Source organism: Ursus arctos, unplaced genomic scaffold (assembly GCF_023065955.2).
Source record: "Ursus arctos isolate Adak ecotype North America unplaced genomic scaffold, UrsArc2.0 scaffold_22, whole genome shotgun sequence".
NCBI classification, from domain to species: Eukaryota; Metazoa; Chordata; class Mammalia; order Carnivora; family Ursidae; genus Ursus; species Ursus arctos.
The window spans coordinates 2,729,006-2,754,654 of NW_026622897.1; the positions used below are offsets into that span (position 1 = coordinate 2,729,006).

Below are 25,649 nucleotides of genomic sequence, written 5' to 3' on the forward strand. Positions count from 1 at the left end.
GTAGATTCTAATCTGAGCTTTTGCTCTGCGTGCTTTGATTTTACTTTGCTTCTTATCCCATGCACTTTGGGCTCAATCTTGCACTCCTTGCTGCGAAGACGGACGTTGCAGGGAAGGAAGCAGGAATGGCAGAGTCCTTGCTTCCCTGCTACTTTTGTATTTATTTATTTTTGAAACGCCTTGAGGACTTCACATGAGGGTCTCTGCCGCAGCCAGTGCTGCACACGCGGAGTGGAAACCGCGGGGGTGGCCTCCGGGCCTGGGGTTGCAGAACTACGAGCGAATTCCCACGCAGCTGCGCGGAGAGCCACTCCATAGCAAGGACTTCGCGGAATAGAACGAATACCTTACGATTCCAGAAATGTAAAGTTCTCCAGTGGGAAAACCTCATGTCCCGTGTTGGAACTGCCTGAGGAGGAAGCAAGGGAAACTGAGCGCCAGGGGCAGGAGGACAGCTTTGGCGGGGACGGAAGTGTTCTGTGCCCGGACTGGGATGGCATTATAGCAGAGCACCCATTCATCAATAATCACCTTACAACACTCAGAGGGATGGGGTCTGTTCTATGTAAATTTTGCCGTGATAGCACTGAATTTTAAACACTAAAATCAGGGGTTATAAGGATAGCCAGGATTGGAATGGATGTTCTTCTCTTTTTTTCTGGATGCACTCAAGCCGCCACAAGGTGGTCAAAGTGGTAAGAGGAAGAGTTTCCATTAGTGACGGAAACAGAGTGGCCCGTAGCTGGGTGGAGGTTTGTAGAAAGAATGGAGATAATTTATAGAGATGATTAGTATATCAACTAAGACACACACCTAGCTAATAGTCTTACATGAAAACACTCATCTTAAAATAAATTAGTGCCGCAGTCTGATTGTCAGCGGTGTTTAAATGGGACGTACTGATTCAGCAATCCTCACGTCGCCGTGGCCTGGGGTAGCCCGTCTGTGCAACTCCGCCGTTTCCGACAGGAGCGCTTTGGGAAGCTCGCACACACGGAGCAGAGGGTCCTTGTGCTTGTCTTCTGGCTCTGCCATTTTCGACACTTAGAAAGCCACTTCCCCTCTCAGTTTATCTGTCACATATTCTTCTTTTATTTTTAGAGCCGTTCCGACATGACAATTATTGCATCTTAGTGAGAGCACTCACCACATATAAGATCTTATTTTTTTTCTTCGTCTTAAACCTCCCCTTTTCCACGTCCTATCATCATAGACTTTGAGGCCCAACAGCCCTGGGATTAGCTTGCATTCCTTAGCTGTAGATCTTGGAAAGTGACTTACCATCTCTAAGCTTCTGTTTTCTTACCTGTAGGGGAGGGAGGGCTCACAATCTTTCTTCCTTTCCAGGATAGAACGGCATGAATAAAGATCAGGCCCCACTGGTTCCCATCCATCAGTAGCCGTGAGCTATATCCCAGAAGGTCACGTCAACATACACTTCTTTGTAAAATGCTTCCGATTTTTTCTTCTTTTTTTAATCTCATGGCCTCAGGAACTGTGTACAGTAGACAGGTTCCATGAGCATGGATTCCATTTTATGAATGAGAAGACCCAGGTAAGCAGTTGGATCGGGGACTCTGCAAGCACAGGCCACAGAGCTTGTGTGAGAAGACAGGTCCCCCCGCCCCCTTCAGTCCCTGCTCAGATGGCAGCGTGGGGCACCCAGTGTCCTGCTCTGGGCAATGGGAGGACCCATCTCTGTACTCGCTGATGGGAAATGGAAGATAATGTGAGGAGATGAAGCCTAAGCACTGAGAAGGACTAGAATGACAGTAAATGAGAGCGTAGATAACAGTGCTGTGAGCTGTCAGGAGAGCGTCAATTATATCTGACCTGGAGCAATTAGGGACGCCCGCAGAGCCTGGCAGGACAAACCGGCAGCCACAGGGGGGAGAGCTTGAGGATTGGTAATGGAGGAGGGAGAAGAGGACTAATTTGAGACATTTCTGTGTTGTAGGTACTGAAATAGGTTCTTTCGCCCACTCAGAAATGCTGGAAAATTATTACTAGTAGCTCAATTTTGAGATCAAAATACTAAGGCCCAAAGTGGACAAGTCTGTTTCTCAATAACAGAGTGCACGAGTGCATGGTGTCATGGGATTGCTTTACTCTAAAGTCTCTTCTTTATCATTGATCTATCATCTATCTATCTATCTATCTATCATCTATCATCTATCATCTAAAAAAGTAGAAATGTGCAACCAGAACAACCCAGTGAGGAGAATAATATAAACAAAATGCTGAGGCCAGAATCATAGGAAGGAGGGAAAAACAAAATTGCTTGAATCAAAGAATGTTTGTTTGGGATCAGGGGGAAGTGTGTTTGATTGTGATGATTTATAAACAGGCAGCCTCGGTGAGAAATTTAAAATTGAAACAAATATGATAGGCAATGGGGGCCAATGTGGATTCTTGAGTAGAAGAGTCATAAGGGGAGTAGCTATTTTGCATTGAGTTCTTAACAAAAACTAGGCCCCGGGATATGTACAGACATACCTTGTATGGTTGTACTTTGCAGATACTGTGGTTTTTTTTCAAACTGAGGGTGTGTGGCGACCCTGCATCAAGCAAGTGTGTGGGCGCCATTTTCCCCACAGCATTTGCTCACTTTGTGTCTCTGTCACGTTTTGGTAATTCTCACAGTATTTCGGACTTTTTCATTATTACTGTATTTGTCATGGTGATCTGTAGTGAGTGATTGTTGATATTGCTATTATAATTGTTTGGGGATGCCACAAAGTGTGCTCCTAGAAGACCACAACCTTAATCAGTAAATGCTGGGTGTGTTGTGACTGCTCCAACACCCAGCTCTCCCCCATCTCTCTCCCTCTCCCCAGCCTCCCTACTCTCTGAGACACAGCAGTATTGAAATCAGCCCAAAGCATAACCCTCAGTAACCTCTGACAGCTCAAATGACAGGAAGATTCACACTTCTCTCACTTTTCAACCAAAAGCTAGAGATGATTAAGCTCAGAGAGGAAGGTATGTCAAACGCCAACATAGGCTGACAGCTGGGCTTCTTGACCACACAGTTAGCCCAGTTGTGAACTGTTAAAAAGAAAAACACAGGCCCAACATGGTGTCATTTAAGACGAGTCACAACCTGGGGCTTCACCCCTAATCTAATTACGGCTTCAACCCTCCCCAGAAAAGTTGTCTTAACTGGTCAGCCAGGAATTTTCTGCTTCAGTGATGTGATCTGTCACATGAGCCCTCTTTATCCCCTCAAAGGAAGCTGAGGTCTCATCCATCTAATAAGACCCCCTGCCTTTCCCCCCAAGGGAAGGTGACCTTGCCTTGAGCAAGCCTTTCTTTGCTTTTGCTCATGACTTCCCTGCCCCACCCTCTTTCCTATAAAAACCTTCCATTTTGTACACCTCCTTGGAGTTCCCCTCCTCTTGCCAGATGGGATGCTCTCTGCCTCATAAATTGCTTAATAAAGGTAATTAAGCCTTCAGATCAACTCAGTTGAACTTTTGTTCTTTAACAGATTTGGTGGCAGTGTTGGGATCCGAAGCAAACCTCTGTCAGCATTTGGGGACAAAGAGAAACATAAACATGGCGCCCAGAAAACAGGTTTGAGTTTACAATCTTTTTTGCCATTTCCGAGGCCCGTTGGTGAGCTCCTGTTGGTCTGAGCTCTGGTCTTTTTGTGTTCGAGCTCTAGATCGAATCAGCTCTGCAGCCCAGGGTTCCCAGAGCCCTCTAGAGTAACGTGAGGCTCTGGCAAGGTACCAGCCCTTAGCCCTTGGCTCAGTCCACAGCTCCGTGTTGGAGCCCCTTCTGCAGTTGTATTCGTCAGTCTCCTTGAGCTGGGGTTTCCTGGCTTAGTCCTGTCCCTAGTCTGCAGTCCCCATTTCCTGAAGTCTGCTGATTTAGTCCACACTGAGAATTGCACATGGTCCCCAGAGGACTGGACTGGGTCAGAGGTAAGAACTCGCTCGGTTCCGGGACCAGACTGGGTTTGGTTTCAGCTGGACTGGGGCCAGTTCAAGGCCTCTGGGATTGTTTTAAATAAAGACCATTTGCTGCTAAAGGAAATCTTGGAAGCCAAAAATGAAGCCACAAACACTGATGGGCACAGTGCAGCATTTAAAGGCTGTTAGAGCACTCACCATCTCAAGAACCCTATGATAGGGTAAGTCGGTCATGGGATGGGTTAGTTTGGCACTAGATTACCTGCCGATCAAGAACATTTCCATGCAGTGAGGTAGTCCCCAGCCCTGTGGCAAGCCCCTTCTAGGTATTAGCTTGACTCTGAGGATCCCAGTGGCCTAGCGAGAAGATACACAAAGTTTTATATTCCAGCACACCTGTTTATTTTATGTGTAAGAACGATAGTCCCAAAAGTTGCCAATTTCTAGCAAGATGGAAAAATTTTACCAAAGGTAACCTAGACTTACAATGGCCAATTGTGGGGAACATTCACATTAAGTAGGATCATTTAAGAAGTGCTGTTGAAAGCAAACAAACAGAATGGGATACTTATTTTAACTGGCATGGAGAAGGCTCCAAAAGGTTTCAAAATTCCAGAATAGTTTTGTTGAAAGGTTTATTGTGAAAGGCTAATGAAAAAGCAAAGGTACCTGAAACAAAAGAACTTAAGACAATTTTACAACTCCTGTCCTTGCAGGACCAGAGGGGTGGCTCCAGGAACAATTCAAAGCCATATATATATATATATATATATATTTCTTTTTTTTTTTTTTTTTTTAAACCAATTCCAGAACCTCTGTGTTCAGTTTCACAAAGCTCCCAAGCATTGTAAAAACTCTGGCCTTTACTAGAACAAACCTCCTTCTAGGAGGGGCTTGTGTTTTTCTCCTGTGCCTTTGAAATGTAAATTAATTGAAAAAAATAAATAAATAAAAAGGTTGCTGCAATCTGCCCTCCCAATAAGAAAGAAGAGAGAGAGAGAGAGAGAGAGAGAGAGAGAGAGAGAGAAAGAAAGAAAGAAAGAAAGAAAGAAAGAAAGAAAGAAAGAAAGAAAGAAATGTAAATGATCTATCTGGAGATAGAGACTCTTATCAAGGCCATCTCTTTAAAATGCAAATTTGAAGGCTGTAATTCTTATCAAGAAAAAACAAAAGGGGGCAAGGTCTTTTGGAACTGTATTGGTCAAGAACAAATGCAGATCTTGTGTCTTCTCCATGAATACTAGTAGGAAAAGCTTTAACAGCCTAGGCAGGCAATGGGAACTTTTTCCATCCACTGGAAAAACAAATTTAGATCCCACTTTTGTAAGGAGTGAGTTTTGTTCATGGCAGTGATTTTAAAACAGAAGCTGTGAGGTCTCGGTTTTCATCTGCATGGCCATGTGTTCCTCTAAATAGGTGTTGCAGATGTGTGGTGTTTACGTCCAGGTGGTATTGCCAACACTTTGTAAACAGGTCTCTTTTTCACGGTGTTAAACAAGCAGGCACTTATATAAATTACTATTCATAAAAACCCTCAGAGATGCCACAGAAACTAACCCAAATGTTTTCCAAGTTCACATGTCCTGCGACAATCTTCAGTAAATTAAAGTTAGTTTCAGTTTGTTGGTTTAATTAAATTAGTCATGTCGTTAGAGTTATTGACTTTGAATACAATGCACTTAAACAAGTTAAATTATGTATTATAATTACCTGAATTTACTAGTGATATTCATGTTATCCCTTGTAATTTACCAGCAAAAACACTGAAGCAATGACTGATTTGGCTGATGTCTCATGAAGTTTTCATGGGTAATCCAAACATACTTCTGGGAACAAATGATTTACATGTAAGTGGAGTAAGAGTATACGTGTCAACTTTTCATCGACAATTACATTTTAGGATACGTGTACTTAAAAATGGCTTTCTAAAACTTTTGGTAACTTGAAACTTTAGAATCTTGCTAAGTAAAATCAGAGATGGAAATTTATTGAGTATTTCGATCATTTCCAAATAGGATAAAATAATGAAACAGTAGTTACCACACTAAAGAGGAAAAGCGTAGGACAAAATCTGATTGCAAAAGTGAAAAACCTGTAGACGGTTGGTGGGACAGGATTCTTTGAAAAGGAATTTTAATGTGTGGTCAGCAGTCTAAGATTAAAATGAATTTAAAAATGAGTAAGGTAGATTGGTGCAAAATTAGAACTTGGTTTCCTCTCTGAGTGATGGAGCAGAAGGCTGGCTGAAGGCAAAGCACAAGCTGACCCCTTGCAACCTCTCCCCACCCCCGGCTCCTGGTGGGATCTGTGTGACAGTCTTCCAGGAATCTCCCAACTATCTTGATGTTAATATCTTGCTAGAGGGGAAAACAACCTTAACTTGACAATGGCAAGGCCTCCTGTAGCTTATAGGTCCTCTCTAGCGTCGGAAAGTTCCTTTTTCCTTACTTCCCTCAACTCCTGAGTATGCAATCCCCACTCCTCAGCCCCCCAGTGCAGCAGCTCTTTCTGCCCAGGGGTCCTGTCCCCATGCTTTAATAAACCCCATTTTACACCAAGGGCTTCTCAAGAATTCCTTCTTGGTCTTCGGCTCCAGACCTCACCCCGCTGAACCTCACCTATATTCCAAAACCACACCATACAAGGACAAAGTTTTCTTGGACTATTGGTCTGCTTTTGATAAGAGATTGTAAAACTTTTGTTTGTTTGCTTTCCTTTTAAGTAATATGGGTCAAAAGCAAAATTTCTGGGTTTTGTCAAGATAATTTTACATGACTTTATGAGGTCTTTGATTCCTTGAGAAAGCTGAACTCTGTTAAGAAAAGCTAAAGTTTATGGTTTTTGTTTGTTGTCTTTTTCAGCTTTTAACTTTGTGTGTTTGCAAAATTTTTAACTGGCGTCATGGTTAAGTAGATAATTTGTTGTTTCAGTGACCTGTGATCTGATTTGACCAAGTGTTGTTGGTTGTTTTCTTTTTGTTTTTGTTTGTTTGTTTTACTTTTTGGTTTTTGACAACCTTACCAAAATCTAATTCTAAATGAAGTCTTTTTGACCTGGAAATAACTTTGGGATTTTTTCCAGAGTGTCCTTGGGACATTTCAAAGGATTTGTTCAACTAACCAGGCTTATTAGATACATTAAAATACATGGGAAGTGTTGACAAAAAAGAACTGATACTAGGTCCTCTTAATGTTGTCTGGACTGCTCTGTAAGTGTTCTAGAAATTCTGTGAAACTCCTAGAAATCTGATATGTCCTGGTATAATGTTATCACTTGTAGTTATTCCCTTACCTTCTGAATTGCTGTCATCACAAAGGAGGCCCACAGTAAAAGGACTGAGCTGGAGTATTACGGGATGGTCCCGCTGACTTCCGTGCAGAGTTTATAAAGATTGTGGCACAGGTGCGTGAAGTCCCTGCTGCTTCTGCAGAAAGCAACCCCTTGGAGCCAGACTTGCCCTCCTGATGTTCTTGTGACATGGCATCAATCTGCTCCTGTGACAGAGTAGTGAAGATGGATAGACAGTACCTGTAAATTAAACAGACAGGGCTCTGGGGAACCCAGGATGGCCACTCGATTCTCCCTGGCTTTCTGGAAAACCTCTTTTTTTTGGGGGGGGGTGGTTTGCAATCCTTCACCTTAAATGCATAGTGCTTTTAAGATGACAAATTGTGAATCGGTGAGGAGACTTCTATAAAATTGTGAAAACTTTGGAAAAACTATTTTTGTTCCCAGAGGCTTCAGACCTTCTCCCTCTGGACCCTTTGAACACCTGCAGCTGGACTTCATCCAGCTGCCAGTCAGTATGAGTTATCAGGATGTTCTTAGTGCGTGTGTGTTTCCTGGAGGGACTGAAGCTTTCCCCTGCTGTGAGGCTGATGTGCTATGTGGCAGAGAAACTGTTAGAAAATGTGTTTCCCACTTGGGGTTTGTTCTCCATGATCTCCATTGATCGGAACACCCACTTCACTGGGCAAATCTTATGAACGTAAAGAAAACCCTGCCAGCTTCCTAGAATTACCACGATACCGATCACGTCAATCATCAGACAAGGTTGAGAAAACTGATGGGATCCTCCAACTTAAAGTTTCTAAACTTGCCAAAACTGCTGGACTTACTGGTCTAAGGCATTGCCGCTGGTCTTGCTGACTATTCACAGTTCGCTGCTGGGGATAAACATACACTCACTCTGCATGAGATAGGCACCTGCAGACCAGTGTCTAACAGTATACAGCTTTCTGCAGATCCCTTGTCGTCTCCTGCTAGGATGACCAGCTCCCGTAAGTCTCTGATGCCTTACGCTAAAGCCGATCATCAACAGGCTCGGGAAGTTCTCCCAGATCCCAGTCGAGAGCCTGGTGACCTGGGTATTCCGAAAATGTCATGAAAGGAGGACAGCTCTTGAGCCCCGTTAGAAGGGACCTTACCAAGTCCTCCTGATCACTGACACTGCTAAAAACTACAGAATGCTGGAGACGCCGGAATCGAATTGAGGAGGAAGGCAAGTTGCTGACATCCAGGTAGACTGCTTCTGCCCAAGACTTCATACTTCAACTGACCGTGAAGCCCTCTCCTTTTCGTCTCTGTTACTCTGGCATTGGCCCGGAAAGATAACACCCTCCTCTGTATCTCTCAGGCAGCTGCTAAGGCGATGGGGCCTCTGGCATTGGCCCGGAAAGATAACACCCTCCTCTGTATCTCTCAGGCAGCTGCTAAGGCGATGGCATTTGGAGTTTAGATGTCAGTCTACGTGTGCCACCCGTTTTTCGGAGGCAACGTAAGACATCTTCTAGGTCAGCTTCCCTGACTTTGCATCATCTGAGTGAGAGAAGGCCTACCAAAGAGGCTTCCGTGATTCAGGGTTCACTCCTTTGGCAGGTCCCTACTTCCGTGCCCGGGGATAGATGTAAATGAGGCCATGATCAGAAACTTCTAAATTCCTGCAATTTCAGAATCCACTGCTAAAGCAGTAGTTGCCCATTAAAAATCCTTAGTCTCTCTCACCAAAGTTCTTGAAAATAGGATATCCTTTAGATAAGCAAGGAGGTATCTGCACTTGGCCAACACTACCTTCTGTGCTCAGATTAACACTTCTGGGGAAGCTGAAATTCACTTATGTAAGATCACTGAGCAAGTCACTTGGCTTAAAAGAGTGACTCCTTCAAAGGGCTCTTTCTTTGGTTTGGGTCCTAGGGACCATGGCTCTGAAGTGTGCTGCAAACATTGGGAAATACCCTGCTTATAGCGATCATAAAACTCTCCCTGGTGCCTTGTATCCTCTCAAAAGCTCTTAATGCATGTTCATGGCCGCTAACTACCGAGCACGTATCTCCCTAAGACTGGAACTTTGGAGGAGAAGCAACGAGAATGACTGACTTCTGTGACCTGTGACTATCACAGAGGTTAAGCAAAAATGGGATGAGCTATGGATGCCACACAGAAGGAAAAACAAACATTTCAGGAATTTCAGAGCAGTAGCTGAAAGTGGCGCTAATGCCTTAAATTCTTATCACATCGCTCAGGTAAACTGAGTCTGACCACAAGAGGGAGATTGTTATGAAGAAAACCACCAGCCTACAATGGAATCACTTAGGATTTACTCAAACGGGTTTAATACCTAACTGGATTGCAGTTCCAGCTGCCCCCAGAAATGCAGTGTTACCATGTCCGTCAGGACTATTCTGATCAGCCTCAGTGAGGTAATCTGTCATGTGGTCCCTCTCCATCCGCCAGAGGAAGTCGAGGTCATCCACCTAATAAAACACCCTCCCCTTCTCCCTAGGTGACCTAACCTAGAACAATCCTTTCTTTTCTTTTGCTAATAACTTCTTTGCTCAGAGACCTTCCACTTGGCACAACTTCTGGCCTCCGCCTCCACTTGCCAGCTGAGAGGCAGCACCAGTCATGGATCTCCTACTAAAGCCAATTCGATCTTTGGATTCACTCAGCTGAATTTTTGTTCTTTAACAAAACACAAAGGAAAAGTTGTTAATAAAAATTAAAAGTGCTATTCCAGTGAACACACAAGTGATAAGAAGGTGAAACAGCAGGGCCCCTGGGTGACGCATCCAGTAAGCGGCTGCCTTTGGCTCTGGTCATGATCCCAGGGTCCTGGGATTGAGCCCCCCCCCCCCCCCATTGGGCTCCCTGCTCAGCAGGGGCCTGCTTCTTCCTCTCCCTCTGCCCACTCCTCCCACTTGTGCACTGTCTCTCTCAAATAAATAAAATCTTTTTTTTTTTTTTAAAGATTTTATTTATTTGACACAGAGAGAGACAGCCAGCGAGAGAGGGAACACAGCAGGGGGAGTGGGAGAGGAAGAAGGAGGCTCCCAGTGGAGCAGGGAGCCCAGTGCGGGGCTCGATCCCAGGACCCCGGGATCACACCCTGAGGTGAAGGCAGACGCTTAACAACTGAGCCACCCAGGCACCCCTCAAATAAATGAGATATTAAAAAAGAAGAAAGAAGAAAGAAAGTGAAACCGCTTTATTTCTGATGGGGGACTGCTTCAGTGGTCTGGATGGAAGTTCATACCAGCCACAACATTCCTTTAAGGCAAAGCCTAAGGTGACAAAGCTTCAAAAGAAAATGTTGAAGCTAGCAGAGGTTGGTTCATGAAGTTTAAGGGAAGAAGCCATCATTTTATCTTAAAAGTGCAAGGTACAGCAGTAAGTGCTGATGCAGAAGCTCCAGAGAGTTCTCCTGAGGGTCTAGCTAAGAGAAGCAATGAAGGTGGCTACACCAGACAAAGATGGTCAGTGTAGATGAAGCAGCCGTCTGTTCTAAAGAGATGTCATCTAGGACTTTCATAGCCCGAGAGAAAGAAGTCAATGCCTGGCTTTAAAGCCTCAAAGGACAGGTTGACTCTTTGGTCAGGGGCTCATGCAGCTGGTCACTTTCAGTTGAAGCCAGTGCTCTTTTACCGTTTTGAAAATCCTAGGGCCCTTAAGAACTATGCCAAACCTGGAGCACCTGGGTGGCTCAGTTGATTAAGCAACTACCTTCAGCTCAGGTCGTGATCTCAGGGTCCTGGGATCTAGTCCGGAGTCCAGGCTCCCTGCTCAGTGGGGAGTCTGCTTCTTCCTCTGCCCCTCCCCCTGCTTGTGCTCTCTTTCTCTCTCTCAAATAAATAAAATCTTTAAAAAAAAAAAAGAAGAAGAACTATGTCCAACCTGCTCTGCCTGTGCTCTAGAAATGGAACAGCAAAGCCTGGACGACAGCACATCTGTTTACAGTAGGTTTACTGACTATTTCAAGCCCATTGTTGAGAACTACGGCTCAGAATAAACAAATTTTTTTCAAAATATTACTGGTCATTAACAATGCCCCTGGTCACTCAAGAGCTCCAACGGAGATGTACAACAAAATTAATGTTGTTTTCATACCTGCTAGCACAATGTCCATTCTGCAATCTGTGGATCAAGGAGTCATTTCAACTTTCAGGTCTTACTATGTAAGGAATACATTTTGTAAGGTGGTTGCTGCCATAGATAGTGGTTTCTCTGATGGACCCGGGCAAAGTCAGTTGAAAACCTCTGGGAAGGGATCACTATTCTATACACCATTAAGAACATTTGTGATTCATGGGCAGAAGTAAAAACATCTTGGAAGAAGCTGATTCCCACCCTCAGGGACAACTTTTAGGGGCTCGGGACCTCAGTGGGGGAAGTCGCTGCGGACGAGGTGGAAACAGCAGGAGAGCCGGGTCAGAGGTGGAGCCTGAAGACGGGGCTGATCTGCTGCGATCTCGTGATCAAACCTGAACCGATGAGGACGTGCCTCTCAGGGACGAGCACAGACAGTGGTTTCTTGGGATGGAATCTACTGGTGAAGGTGCTGCGAAGGTTGAAATGACAACAAAGGACTTGGAATATTACGTCAGCTTGTTGATAAAGCAGCAGAGGGTTTGAGAGGACGGACTCCAGTTTTGAAACAAGTTCTCCTGTGGGTAAAGCCTCTTGTGCTACAGAGAAATCGTTGCTGACAGGAAGAGTCAGCTGATGAGGCAGACTTCACTCTTACTTTGAGAAATTGCCACAACCACACCAAACACCCTGATCAGTGAGCAACGATCAACAGAGAGACCAGACCCTCCACCAGCAAGAAGATTATGACTCACTAAAGCTCAGATAATGAGTAGCATTTTTAACAATAAAATATTTTGTAATTAAGGCAATGTACATTTTTTGTTGTTTTGTGTTTTGTTTCTTTGTTTGCTATTGCATACTTAGTAAACTACAGTATAGTGTAAACCAAACTTTTACAGAGCCATGTGCGGGCTAGAACAGAAGGCAGCCGTGACTGACCCTTAGGCTCCCATCATGAGCATGGATGTATTTTCTTTGACCCTCACAGATTTGATTTCTTTTGGTGTTGATTATTTATCAGAAGTTAAAAATCGTGAAATTTTCAATATAATTTTGGGTCATGGGCTTCCCTTGCCTGAATTTCCACAGCACAGTAATTACCTGGAACTGAGTCCATATGCTACATTCCCAGATTCATATACTCTCCTGGTGTGCCTGTCCCCACATAACCGGATTAATGTAGTTAATGTTGCTTGCCAAGCCTGTGGGGTGTTTACATTTATGGCCTCTGCTGGGGAGATTAAAGGCCAGACTTTGGATCGAGCCTTTCTTAACAGTCTCAACACTTTACACCAGTGCCATGATTGACGGGATAATTATTAGACTCGAGTCTCAATTTCCCTTCATGAAGCTACCTGCCTTGGAGAAGTTGTTGGGTTAAATTTAATGCATGAAAATCAGTATCACCTATTGAACAGCAGGTGTCCAGTGATGTTAATTATTACCTTAATATAACTCTTCAAGTATCTGTAATACTAGTAGAATATAAAAAGTGTCCTAAGAGAAAAGTTCTCATAAGAGAGAAACAGTGTATTTCTGCAAGGAGTTCAAAAGATTGAACAATTACATCCATTTCAAGGGCAGAGGGAGGGTGACATGGACCTTTGTTGATTAAGAAAGAAAAGAAATTTAAGGCATCTGTAATACAACACATGCCTCACAAGCCATGTGGTATGTGGAGCTGATCTGGACTATGAATCTGAGAAAATCACCATCACGTGGATGGCCCTGGAGCCCACGTGGCCTGAGCGCCTGAGGTACAGAGCCCGGCACGTGGCCAGTGTCCCTCATCAAGCCACCATGCCTCCGGTTCTTTCCGCTTCGCTCTCTGGAGATGGTCACCAGAGAGCTGAGGGCTGCTCAGCTGTGAGCACACCCACCCAGAAATTTGGGTGCAAGTCTGGGCTCCTCGCTGGAGGCAGACATCAACCCACGGAGGCCAGTGGCCAGTTGGTAACTGTCTCCCAATCCCCACCTTCTGCTAAGGTAGATTCTACAGGATTCAAGAGGATCCCCTAGGGAGACCGAAAACTGGTTGCTCACAGTAGGAATGAATTCATTAATGAGACTTGTTTGGGTAATTTTCTCCCTTGCATCTGTCTTCCCCTGGGAACCCCTTCCAGACAGTCTACTTGTGGGCAAAGCCCCAATTCCATCTCTGCTTTCAGGAGCATCTCAGTTGAGACAATTGGGGTCCCCATCCTCGTTGTCATCCTCCACATCCTCATCTGGGCTGAGCACTTACTGGGTGGAAGGGCTGTGCTTCATGTCCTACTTAGATCATCTTTGGTGGTACTCACGCTCCTTACAGGTGAAAATGTGTCGCCAAGATTAATATGTAGTCACACATCTAATAACAAAGGTCGGTTTGGGTACATATCCAGATTAGGTTATCAACCAAAGTCTGCTCTACACAGAGCACGAGATTAATTTGTCTGTAACATCCCACGCATCTCTGCACAACGTTCCTGCCTTGGCTTTTAAAGCCTGAAACTGTGTTACTGATACATCTTATCAGACTTACCGCCCACTCCTGGTCACTAACTTTTGTCAAGCCACACTGCAAAATAATTCCTGAAGTCTTCGTCTTGTCCTCCGAGTCAGACTACAAGTTCTTTGTTGCTTGAGTTTCCTTTTGTGTTTGGGGGATCTCTGCATTTTCCTCTGACTCTTTCACCACCCCTTGTAGACGTCATTAAATGGTAGGTAAACTGCACGTGGCAGGGAGACGCAAGCTTGGTTTCCGTGGACTAGTTCTGTGGAACCTGAGATAGTACAGAGAGGATGACATAAAACACATGCAAAAATTGCTGCAAAACCTAAGACTCTCATTTTGCCTACCTAAATGTCCTCACTAAGGTCTGCATATTGTAAGGCCTCCTGTTCCTTCCATTTTGGGATTTATTGAAGTCTGGGTACTGGTGACTTAAACTTGTAAGAACTGTCTAGGAAACTATTTCCTTGAGATGGAAGGGAAGAAAGCAAAAATTTTTCCTCCCATGGGCTTCGTTAATGGTGCATCTGGGTCTCCTAAAGAAGTAATCCGCAGTATTCTAGTGACTTCTTCACTCATACATGTTTTATCACAGAGCAGGTTGTTTGCTACTCACTGAAAAGAATGAAGAAAATGTTGGTGTAATCATCCTATTTTCTTTCTTTCCAATAGTCTCCTTTCTTCTCCATCACTGTCTCTCTGCTGTCTGCTCCCTGCTGCCCACTCTCCCTCACACGTGCACGCGCACACACACAAACACATGCATACACGCGCACACACACACACATTCAAAACCCACTGCCTCACTTTCCCACAAACAGTCAAAGCTATATTCTGCTTTTTCTGAAAAGAATGCTAATTTAGCACAATAGGTTTTGAAAACAGATATAACAAACTCATTGTCTAGCAGTAAAATATCGGATTAAACATTCACCTTCAAGTTGCCATATTACTTTCTAGCAAGATAAATGCAGCAAGAAGATAAGGTCCCTGGGACACCTGGGTGGCTCAGAAGGAGGGGTGGCCTCAGGAGAAGGGCGTTCTGATAAGAATGTGTAGCAGGGCGAAGCTTGCAGACAGGAAACGAGGGAGAGGTCGGAATGGAGGAGTCAGCACAAGGGTTAACACCTCCCCCCTCCCCGGGGGCTGGCTGGTCACAGGCCGCGCAGAGGGACCTGTTAGTTGTGTTAGAGGCCAACAGATGGAAGCTGTGGTTATGTTTTCAGTAGGCGTCTACCATGTATTTCCCCCAGAATGTTCCGGCTTCAACAGTGTGGTCTGAAACACTTGTGTAAGAGGGGCTTGTGGGTGGCCATCTGCTTGAGAGCGAAAGGAATTGTTTTGCGTTGTTTTTCTTAGATCTTATTGATTAGGGCACACCCGTCTTGCCCTCACGCCGGTGCTCGTGATCCGTGAGCACACTGCCAAAGCTTCCTCACCGTGTGATTCCTTTACCAAAGCGTCTTTCTTCGAAAAAGCTGTCTGATTACATAGGAGAATGGAGCCCCGACACCCCCCCCCCCCGCTGTCTCACGAATACACACTTTCCATAGGACATACCTCCTCGAGGGAGGGAGGCACTGATAATGTTCACCTGCTGTAGGTAGTGTCCACCCAGAATCAATGTTTCCCAGAAGTTACGACCAACAAACTCAAGAAGGAAAAGAACCACATCAAGTTTTAGTTTAGCTTCATAAGAAACTCATCCAAAGTGTACCAACCTAGAAAGTCCAATAAATGTTTTGGTCTTAGTTCCTGGTCTTCCATCCTTTGCTACAGTCTCTGCCTGATATTTTAGTTCTTGGCATGAGATGACAACATGGAAACCCTCCCAAGGTTTCTGGAAGACAGAACTGCATTATTTATTACTAGACGCACGAGGGAAATAGAGCGTACTTGGAATTAGTGCCCGTTTCCCTGCTCTGCAGACAGCAGAGCCGCGATGTGCCACCACCCTATGCAACGGCCACAGCTTGTCGCAACCTGCACATTTCGTCCTGAGAGACTATATTTATTATCAGTATTTTCATGAACATTTTTTGAGGAAGCTTTTTTTTCTGGCAGTGGAATATCTGTAGGGTTTTTCTGGTCCTGTCCCAGTGAGGAAGATCTGCTCGTTACCTCAGGTAATTATCCTAGACCTGGCTCTGACAAACTAGCCAAAGCTGAGTGCATTACCAAGAGGAGAAGCTCTTGAAGACTGACTGAGGACTTGCTTGCCTATTAAAGCAGAACCCACGAGCTAAAAGCAACGAAGTGGACTGTTTGCATGTCTGCTGGATTACAAGGGAACCGAACAGAAAGCCAAGAGAAGGGGGCACAGTTTTCTCAATGAGAATGCAATCATCCAGGGCCTTCATTGTTACTGAGGGAGTTCGGTTGGGGAGGGGAGATAAGAAGCAAGCATCTTAACAGAGTGAGAGATTTATTAAAAATCCATGACCACTGGAGATATCGGCCGGCTTTTCAGAAGCAGATTGTTTTTCTCCTACATTTACGTCTTTTTTTTTCCAGAGTGGCTGTGGAAAGTACAGAAAGCCCACCTGCTTGCCCATCTTCACTCTTGAAGGGCCGGCTCAGACACCAGAGCCTGGAACTGGTTCCTTAGGAGGCCTGGGGGTGAAGGTGTTAGGCCTCCGAGAACCACCCACAGGCTGGCACTATGCCAGTGGGCAATATTACACAAAATAAAAAGCAAGAGTTGATTAGATAACAGAATCCATGTGTGGTGTAATGCACATTTAATTAGTTTATGCACACTTAATTTTATGTACGTACTTGAGGTGCTCTTTGACTACTCCAGCATCACTGTATATCCTGAAAAGCACAGGAGCAGGGAGGGGGGTCATACGCAGGGGCGGGTGGGTAGAAAAAGAGTACGTGTCTTCTCTTCCCATAAATGCACGAGTCCCTAGAGATCCAGGAGGAGCGATGTCCCACGTTTCATCAGAGGATTCAGGATGAAGATGTCTAGACTGTTCGAATGAACTACGGTCAATGAGCTGCTACCTCGATGAATTGTCATCAGCCCTGGGAGAGGAGAGAACGGACACAGAAGTGTGAAGACAAGAGAACACGCCGTAGGGCCACACGTAGGAGAATGGGGTCTGAGGCTGAGGTGACAGGAACCCTGTTCTCAGCTGACACAGTGAAGGAAGATGATGGATCCCAGGCCTAAGACCCAACGACTTCTTGGACCTCAGCTTGAGCCTCTGGACCTTCCATGAATGCCGCCCCATCATCGGCCCGAGGTCAGGTCTTCACAGACATGCGCGGGGAGCTTCTGGCCGGGACAGCACGCTGCCCCATCACAAGGTCACTCGGGTCCCAGGCGTTATCCATGACTCCCACGTCTTCATCTCTCACTCTGTCCACCTCTTCCTGGCAAATCAGTCCATCCACTGTGAGGTCATCCAGGCCAGTGGATCCTTTCTGGTGCTCTCACCTCCCCCTCTTACTCGGGACCTTGTCTGTCAGAAGCACAAAGAGACTTCAAGTACCCGACACAGCTCAGTTTCCCTTCCATTTCACCAACAGGGAAGCGGTCCTTCTGACCGTTTTTAACCCAACTTTCATCTCCACAGGGGTCATTAGTCTTGAAGAATGATCTACTTTCTGAATCTCGCAGGGAGGCATGCTCTGCCCATAATTCCTTACGATCTTTGCATCACCCGCAGATGCTCACTGAGTGAGCTGGGAGACTGCATGTCCTGGTTTTTCTGTTAGCCTCCTGAAAGTCAGAGGTCACTCTGCTCCCACACACCCCACCCAGGCTCTTGGATGCTGGAGGGTGCGACAGGCTGCTTCCTTTTTGAACGAAACCCTCCGATACCCATCCCATGCCCATTCTCGTCTGCAGGGGATTCATAGCTGCAGATTCAAGTAGGACTAGGAAAATAATAGCAGGATTCCCCTGGAGCTTCTTCTTGCTCTTTACTATTTACCTCAAAGATGCTGTAAAAGATTCTCTGAGCTCCTTCCCTTCCTCCTCCCAGTCCCCCTCCTCCCCACGGTCCCCTACATAAATCTTCTCCAAGCCTGATGAGGACGGCGGCCTGTTCCCAAACTGAAAAACACTCCCCAGCTGTGGCGCCTCACGCTGGCCGTGTGTGTGCGGTTGAAATGGCAAGCAAGGTGGCCCTGCATTTATAGGCAGGGCATGTGTACAGACTGAGACATAATGATGACACCTACATGTCTGTGTTAATAATTATTGTGTCCTAGGACGTTTTAAATTATTCTCACTTCCCAAGATGTCTTCAGGTCACTGAACCTTACATTGTAGCAGGAATTGTTCCCCTAAGACATTTGCTTCACCATTGCTTGGGGAAGTGAGAACACAGAACAAACGAGAAGGGGTACATGGAGTTAAATATATGCACCAAAGGATCTTCACGTCACTGAGGTTTGACTAGACAGTCAACCGAAACACCTGGAATTTTTGTCACCTAAATCCAGTACTAAGACTTCTTTTTTTTTTTTTTTAAATGTGGTAAAATACACTAATCATAAAATTTACCATCTACACCGTATCTAGATGTTCAGTTCTGCTCAGTGGCAGTAAGTACAGGCATCCACATACTTGTGCCGCCGTCCCCACCACACCTCTCGAACTCTTCGTATCCTGGAAAATGGAAATTAGCAGTCGCTAAACACCAGCTCCCCATTTCTGCCTTCTGCCAGCTCCTGGGGACCACCAGCTACTTCCCTTCTGTCTCTGCAAATTCGACCCCTCTAGCTAGCTCGTCCAAGTGGAATCATACAGTATTTGTCCCCTTGTGAGTGACATTTCACTCTGAGTAATGCCCTCCAGGCTCACCCATGTTGGAGGATCTGCTTCTCTTTTAAGGCTGAGTAACGATGCGTGCATGGATATACATTTTGTGTCTCCGCATCTCCATCAGCGGGGACTCGGGCTGCTTCTACCTTTTGCTGTTGTGAATAACGCTGCCGTGAGCATGGGTGTGCAAATATCTCTTGAAAACCCTGCTTTCGTTTCCTGTGGCTGCATACTCAGAAGTGGATTTGCCAGATCTTAGGGTTGTTCTATTTTTAATTTTTTGAGGAACGGAGCTACCGTGTTCCACCGTGGCTGCCCCATGTTGATATCCAACACCAGTGCAGAGCACGTGCCGTTTCCCCACGTCCTCACGAGTGCCTGCTGGTTTCTGGGTTTTTGTTCGCTTCGATAGCACCCATCTTACCTGTGAGAGGGGGCCGACACATCTCGACTCCTTTCCCCTGTGCTCTACCTCAGCTCCGGGCCGCCTCCGGCTGAGAAGTGACCTGTGTCCCTGAGAAACAGTTTGGCTTCTAGGAATGAAAGTGGTTTTCTTATCTAAGCCTCTTCCTCTTCAGATGGCTCCATGTTAGGGGACACTATATAGCAGAGCCTGAGAGCGGGGATCCCGAAGCCAAAATGGTAGAATTAATATTTTAACTGATGATCGCAGACAAGGAACTTCACTGTGACTCGGTTTCCCCATCTGCCAGATGGGTTTCATGATAATTCCTATATTGCAGTGTTCTTGTATTTAATGAGTATCTTAAAAGTCATTACAGTAGTACCTAGCTTAGAGGAAGCGTTCGAGAAATACTGTGTGTGTCCGTGTGACAACCCCTATTCATCTCACCAGTCCATTCAACATAAATACTCGATGTAGACATGAGGACCAAGTCACATGCCAGACGCTGTTACAGCTGCTAGGGATAGAGCAGCGACCAGAACAGACAAGATTTCCTGCGGCAACAGAATGTACATCATAATGGGAGAGAGGAAGTACTCAATGATCACACACAAAATGCTGTGTGTTAAGGGGAAAATAAACGGGGGTAGGGCAGGTTGGGGGGATTGGATTATATATTGAGGGGCCAGAGAAGGCTGAGGAAAAAGTCAGTGATCTTCACCACCCATGTTTAATCAAGTGTCTGAAAAGTAAACTCAGGGTGGCCAACTGCTTCATTAAGCTAGTTGTTGGAAACTGTAGGACAATCTAGATGCTCACAGGTAGTCCCTGACACTTAGTAGATGTTTGAACAGTTAAAGGAAAAATCTCAGAAGAGTCGAGGAATCACATCTTTCACTAATCGCTTACATGTGTGACGTAATCTGATCTGTACTTAGAACCTGAGCCAGGGGCCACAGCTCCAGGGCCCGTGCGCTGAGGCATATGCTCACCGGAGCGAGGCAGGCTGGCCAGGGGAGGCCTGTGCCCACCTAAGGAGGCGGCTTGTCCTCTCTGAAGAGCCCGGACTCCTTAGACCCAACTGGTTTTGCCCAGGAGAGTGAAGATCCAGTTGACTCTGTCTTACACTGTCTGCATTTTATCTGTTATTAAAAAAAAAACAAAATCCAACTGGTTTGCTGTTGTTTTAAAACACTATGCAGATGAAACAAGGCTTATCTGCGTTTCCCATCGGACCCCATGGGTCACCTATTTGTTTTTTGTGCTCTTGGCGAGGAATGGCAATTGCTCTCTTTGGGAATAGGATTCTCTGTCCAGCAACATGTAGTAGGAACTTGGGGACGTTTAATCTGTGCTTTTCTTAAAGTATATTTTCTTTCCCTTCCCACTTCCTCAACTAAACTTGGAGGCTCTATGTGTAGGAGGCTCTGTGTCCTCTTGTCATAGGGAATATCTGTGGCAAAGCAGAATTTAGAAATGTCCAGGAAGACGCTGGGACCCAGAGAAAGAGAAAGACAAGGTGCACACACTCACACACACGCACACACACACTCACGGGATGTCACTGTGGAAAACCTAGAAGAACAATGTCCTCATAATCATAGAGTTTCTCTCTCGTGGACTGGGAGAGGAGTCAGAGGTGGGAGTTGCCTCATCCAGCCGGGACAGCACACCATTGCGTGGAGCATACTGGTGTCCTTAGCACAGACCGTGGTCAAAACGTACAGGAAGCAAAACCGTAGGCACCAGGGTGTCCAAAGTCAGGTGTGGTTCTCAGGTTTTTGGAAGCCTAGTAGAGCGCTACTACATATAAGAGAGTCCATTCCTGGCTTTAATAGTAAAAATGTCCATGATGAGAATGCTTGAATGGCAAGAACAGCATTCTTGTTTCCTCATTTTTTCTGGAGCCCACTCAGGCATGTGTAAGTCTGCTAAGACTGAAGGAGACGATGGGGCTCCTGTAATGGCTGCTACTGGAATGCCCACCCCTGTTTAGATAGAGACTGGGATCCAGATGTAATGATCGTCCAATAAATGAATGGTGGAGTAAACAATAAGCAGTGTTTTAAACAACAGGTAATGACCTGGAAATTTAGATCTAGGCCCATGTGCTATTTCCGGGATTCGGTTTGCTGCTGACAGTTCAGATTTGTGATCAGATTTGTGTGGGTGCAGGGACGGATGTGATGCGGCCGGCAGAAGGTCCCTAGACCTACCTGTATCGTCCATAACTCTTGGAGAGAACCAGTGGTTCATCAGTCATTCCTCTGTCTATTCTTCAGTGTCGACCTTCTAGAATAGATCTTGTGAATACATCATTAGTGGGAGCACCAATCAAATAAAAGATTTTTCCTTTTCTAGAATCCTTCCCCTCTTCCCAGATACAGAGTCTCATCATCCTTGATTCACGTACCCTTCATAGTCGTGTAAGGCGGAATGAGTTACTTAACCCATCCAAGCCTTAGTTGCCTTATCTGTACGATTACCTCATCCGTATCATTTCTGTTCTTTATGTTTGTTCCAGTGTAATATGTATAAAATCATTGCCTGGCTACCAATGAAAAGGATTGCTATCAGAGTGGCCATAGTCTTCAAGGAAGATATTTATTCATAGAGTACTTACCAGTTCTCCATATCCCTTATTTCATTTTCTTTGTAAAATGCCTCTCTTTGTTAGACAAATCTATCTCTGTTTTATGAAGGAGAGTACTAAGTGTCAGTGGTTTACAGACTTGCCCAGCACAAGGGGCCTCTTGTGTGATGTGCATCTTGCTCCCAGCCTAGCATGATGGTAGGAAATACAGAAAACATCAGCAGGTAGCATAAGACTCAGACCCCACTCTTGAGGAGCTCAAAGTAATTTGGGGGTGATAGGCATAAGCACAGGAAATTGTTGTGGGGCAGTATGGGAGAATGCAAGCTGAGAGTGTAGTAGTAAGATCTCAGAGAATGGGGGCATTCAATGTGGTCTGGAGCAGACAGGAAGCCCTTGCACAGGTTGTAGGACTCCTAGAAACTGTAGGGTGTAGGTATCTAAATAGTGCTGGGGGAGAAATAGGGCTGATGATTTGTTCTGTTCTTACTTAACTGGCAACTCTCAGAAAATGGCATCTGCATGCAGCTTTGCTGTTGGGGAAACTGAGGCTTCCAGAAAATAAGCTTCTTGCTCAAGAATATAGAGTCAGAGAACCAGGGTGTCAGGTGGGAAACAACACTAGGAAACAACCCCTATGAATGGAAATTAGCCGAAACAAGAAACCAGACATTTAGAGTCAGAAGGATTCACAGGTGTTGGGATAGTCAGATAAAAACTACAGATGATCGATGTAGATATTGCGGAAATCAGTCCAAGAAGAGTGAGATCCATAAAAATCATGAAGCAATCATTTTTAAAAAGATACATTTAATTAAAAAGGGTCTTCGGGAAATAGAAACTATAGTCATTGCAATAAAAACTCGAAAGACAGGCTAAACACATACACAGTTGATGATGGATTGGTGAACCGCGAGATAACTGCACACAAGCTCTCTAGAATGCAGCAAATACAAATGAGGAGGTGGGAACTCCCAGAGAGAGTAACAGATAGGTAGGTTAAAATAATGAAGTCTAGCCTATTGGCAATATTAGTAGCCTATTGCTGCCATGACAAATCACCCCAAACAGTGGCTTAAAACAACACAAATTTATCTCACAATTCTATAGGTTAAGTTTCTAACACGAGTGTTACTGGCTTAAAACCAGACTGTCAGCAGAGTTGTGTTTCTTCCTGTGAGATCTGGGAAGTAATCTACCACCAAGCTCATTCAGGTTGTTGGCTGAATGCAGTTCCTTGTGTTGTAGGAGTGAGTTTGTGCGTCCTTCCTGGCTGTCGGTTGGGAGGTACTCCTAGCTCTCCATGACCTCTCTCTGGTTCTCAGGTGTGGCCCTCTGTCTAGAATTGGCAAGAGTGAAACCTTCTGAAACTTGGCATCTTTCTGACATCTGCTGTATCTCTTATGTTTCCAGCTGGAGAGAGTTCTCTGCTCTCGAGGACTCATGTGATGACACTGGGCCCACTCAGGTCATCCAGGATGGTCTCCCTATTTCATGGTCAACTGATTAGTCACCTATTACATCCATGAGACTTGGAGCTATGTAACATTACATATCCACAACGTTACAATCCATGACACAAAGGTGTGAAGACCAAGGAGGCCAAAATTCAGCACATCTCATCTCAGGTGGACACAATAGAAAGAATAAGAAGAGACTATTTCTAAAGAGAAGTTTTCAGAATCATGTCAGAGAGCAGAATATCAGTTCTGAAATATACAGACCCACAGCTAAAGAAGGTACACATCATTAAGCGTGACAAACACAAAGAGGGCCAGTGCCTTACAACAGCCCTGTGAGATGTACGTTATTCCCACTTTGCAGAGGAGGGGGAAAAAAGGGCAGAGAGCTATTTGTCAAAGGTCATTCTGGCTGGTCTAATTCAGGTCATGAATAGGGTGGTAGAGGTCCCTTCATGCCTCTCTTCTCATGAAATTGTGAATGAAGAAGATTCCGGAGGTGGCTTTTATGGTGTCACAGAGCGTGCAGAATATAGCCCCATGATGCTTTGTGAGTGCTCTGGTTATAGCTCATTTGCATACAACAGAAACCACTTTCTCTGGTTTAACTAGGAAATGATTTATTGCTGTGTGTAGCTGGCCACCACTAGTATGGCCCACTTCTCAGTGTTGTGCCCTCGCTTAATACCTTCTCCTTGAGGGTAGGCTGAACATGGTATTTTGATTCTAAGAAATAGAATAAGATAAATGTGATGAGGCGTGTTTTGCAAGATTAGGTGACCAAAAGAGTGATTTCCGTCTTGCCTATTTCTCTTTGTTCTCACTTTTTTGCTCTGATGGAACTAGATGCCATGTTGGGAGCTGCCCTGTGGAGAAACTTACACGTTAAGGAACTGAGCAGAGCTTCTGGCCAATAACCCACCCTGAACTGAACCCTGCTAGTTGGAGAGCAGGACTCAGCGCACCAGGGGCTCGAGTCTGGGAGCAGATATGACCCTTTTATTGAACCTTCAGATGAGACAAAAGCCTTGGGTGACATCTTGTTTGCTGCATATTGCCTGGATTCCTGTCACACATAAATACTAAGATAACAGGTCCTTGTGTGTCAAGCCACTGCACTTTGGGGCAGTTTGTTACACAACGGTGGGTAATTACTACATGATGTAGTAGGTGGCAGACAAAAATCGGTGTTAGAGCTTAAGAGCAGGATCAGACTGATTAGGAGAGCTCCGGCCAGAGACTGCTGAGTCAGGAAGTCCGTGACGGTGAGGTCTTCATTGACCGCATTACCTCACAGACCATACTCACCATAGGAATAAGCATGACTGAAATCAGCTTTATGGCCTTTTTTATTAATTTTGTCAGTCCTCCTTTCTTTACCCCATTATGCCCTTAATGTTATCTTATTTTTGTATCATTTTGCTCTTTCTCTGTCTTGTACCCACACACACCCCATTAGCAATATTTACTTCTTTTCTTTTCTACAAATATTTGAAGATGTCTTCTCCAATTCTAAACAGAATGCTGATTTAGCATAATAGGTATTAGCATAATAGGTTTTGAGAAAAGGAAATATATATATATATATATATATATATCTCAATAAGATATGGGAGCAAATTCTCCATGTTGAATATTCCCTGGAATGAAAGAGAGTGCAGCATGAAGGGCAAGTCCTAAGAGTTTTCTCATCCAGGGCACAGGGACCAGGTCATTACAAACCCCTACACAAAGATTAACTTGCAAATCATTTTATACTTACTACACTAAGACAACACGAACTTCTCATTCCGTGATCTGGGCTTGATAATGATGATCGTCAGCTTATTCTTAAAACTGGGGCTAGGTAGTCAATGTTGGGAATGTGGTGTGGTTGCTAGATTGGGGATATCGCAGAGATGATTCACGCCGTGACTACTCTCTGGGATACTAGGAGTTTAGAACAGTAAGAAAGCAACTAACGGAAGTCCAGAGTTTAGGGAGGAAATGAATGAGAGCTCTGCTAGCACGTCTTCACAGAACTCCAGCACCAGACTTCGGAGCATATGAACCTCTCTAGTGGCATAAGCACAAATGCAGTTTATTCAATTAAATTCCTTCGGCTCCTCCTCCCCTCCTGTGCCCTCCAGACCACCCAACCCTATTCCTATGGGAAATTGTTTTTCACAGTAAGTAACACAGTAGCTATCCAGTTAATTTAACAACAACAGCAAAATACTGGAATACAGTACAAAACACAAAATATTTAAAAAATCATGCTAGACACGTAAATGTCCTCCAGGATGTAACTACACAAGGACTACACTACTGTGACTTTCTGCAGAGCAGAGAGGCGGCTAGGTGTGGCAGTAGTTACTCAGACGTAAGTCCTGTAATAATGAGTAGCTTCAACATTGTCATGTCCCAGATATGTCTCTGTTGGTCCCAAATATGTCTTATTAGTCCAGGAAAGATAAGGAATACGAGGAGGTGTTCATACTGGTTTCCGGTCCCAAGCTTGCGCTTATACAGATGTATCATTGCAAGCTACTTACATTATATGTACGTAAGAGTGATATCTGAAAGTAAAATGTAATAAACTGAAGGTGCATATTGTAAAATCTATAGCAATTTCTAAAAAATAGTGGTGTAGCT

At 44.9% G+C, this 25,649-nt stretch overlaps 1 long non-coding RNA gene across 1 annotated transcript in view; it reads left to right on the top strand.

The window, feature by feature from the left end:
• LOC125282525 (uncharacterized) overlaps window positions 1-25,649 on the top strand; it is a 169,727-nt gene that overhangs the window by 32,318 nt on the left and 111,760 nt on the right. Inside the window, exon 4 of the long non-coding RNA XR_007189636.2 lies at window positions 3,491-3,576. This is a non-coding gene — a long non-coding RNA (uncharacterized LOC125282525). The remainder of the gene's footprint in view (window positions 1-3,490; window positions 3,577-25,649) is intronic.